Source organism: Triticum aestivum, chromosome 7B (assembly GCF_018294505.1).
Source record: "Triticum aestivum cultivar Chinese Spring chromosome 7B, IWGSC CS RefSeq v2.1, whole genome shotgun sequence".
NCBI lineage: Eukaryota > Viridiplantae > Streptophyta > Magnoliopsida > Poales > Poaceae > Triticum > Triticum aestivum.
This window is the reverse complement of record NC_057813.1, coordinates 614,372,168-614,374,160: the sequence shown is the minus strand read 5'-3', so window position 1 is coordinate 614,374,160 and position 1,993 is coordinate 614,372,168.

The following is a 1,993-nucleotide window of genomic DNA, read 5'->3' as shown; positions in this document are numbered from 1 at the left end:
AGCTACATGCACTGGGGCTGCCCTTTTTACTTCTTCATCCATTATGCTAGTGGGATATCCAATTGAAAAATCTGACCTCTCTTAGAGAGCAATGCTCAAAATTCAGAAATCTAGAGAACGGTTCTATTTCAGTTTAACCTAGTAACCCACCTCAGGTTTAATGACTCACCTAAAATATTAGCACATGATGCCATAACTAATATTTACAGTAGTCATTAGATTGAAAATGCATATGGGTAGTCAACATGACAACAATAGGTGAGGTAAGATGCTCCGATATTAAAGACTAACTAAGCAGGAGGAGCATGTCAGCCAACACATAAGAAATCAACCCGAGTGACGATCGCAAGCAAGGGCGCGCGTGGGAATGAGCATCAAAATTGTCTTGGTTAATCAAGGATGGACGTAGGATGCTACAACTAGTTTGCCCAGGGAATAGGCTACTACATGGACATTGGAAGGCTCAATAGTGATGAACGCAGTTTGCACTTCAATGGCGAGCTAGGCGCTTGTCAATGGTGACTTGCCACAAGTAAGTAGCTGCTAGTGGCGACTGGCTCGCTCATGAGTTGGAACTTCACATCAGTGACAAGCATGAAAAATGGATCATCACTGGTAACCATCTCAATAGTGATGCACACTTCCCGGGGGCAATGCGCCTTTACTCGCTGTCGTGATTTGTTCGAGCTAATAATTATTAGACGCTGGTATGTCTAGTTGGAAGATATACACGTGTTGACTGAAATTGTTCGGAGACCAACCACAATGGTTCAAGTGATCACAACTTTGACTACAAACTATTTTCGAGCTAGAATGTGGAGGTGGAAGAAGGACCAGAAAAGGTTGGGAGAGAGAGAGAGAGAGAGAGAGGAGAGGGTTAGGGAGGGAGAGAGAGAGGGATAACAGGAGGTAAAGGGAATACAGTAGAAACCGAGCGGAATAAAGTGCCCAAATATTTGAGAAAAGGACGGGTAACAGAGGGTAGAGGGTGGTAAAGAGAGAAGGTGGGAAGTTGTCTGCCGAGTATTTGGAATGTGGAACTTGGAAAAGTACGTAAATCATTTAATAACTAAATAATAACTTCTTAGTTGGGTGTTGCTGCGCAGACAATCGGCGGAGGTACATGTCTTGCAGCGACGCCATGCTCCTATAGTGCTTGATACGTCTCCAACGTATCTATAATTTTTGATTGCTCCATGCTACTTTATCTACTGTTTTGGGCAATATTGGGCTTTATTATCCACTTTTATATTATTTGTGGGACTAACCTATTAACCAGAGGCCCAACCCGGATTTGTTGTTTTATGCCTATTTCAGTGTTTCGAGGAAAAGGAATATCAGGCGAAGTCAAAACGGAACGAAATCAACTGGAGAAGTTTTTTTGGAAGGAAAGCCACCCGATGGACCTGGAATGCACGTCAGGAGATACAGCAGGTGCTCACGAGGGTGGGGGGCACCCCCCCCCCCCGGGCGCGCCCCCCTGCCTCGTGGGGCTCCCGTAGCTCCTCCGACGTACCCCCTGCACCCATATATACTCTCGTATCCTAAAACTTCCAGAATAGAAGATAGATCGGTAGTTCCGCCGCCGCAAGCCTCTGTAGCCACCAAAAACCTCTCGGGAGCCCGTTCCGGCACCCTGCCGGAGGGGGAACCCATCACCGGTGGCCATCTTCATCATCCCGGCGCTATCCATGACAAGGAGGGACTAGTTCACCCTCGGGGCTGAGGGTATGTACCAGTAGCTATGTGTTTGATCTCTCTCTCTCTCTCTCATGTTCTCTCTCGTGTTTCCTCTATCTCACGATCTTGATGTATCCCGAGCTTTGCTATTGTAGTTGGATCTTATGATGTTTCTACCCCTCTACTCTCTTGTGATGAATTGAGTTTTGCCTTTGAAGTTATCTTATCAGATTGAGTCTTTTATGAGAACACTTGATGTATGTCTTGCCGTGATTATCTGTGGTGACAATGGGATATCATGTGCCACTTGATG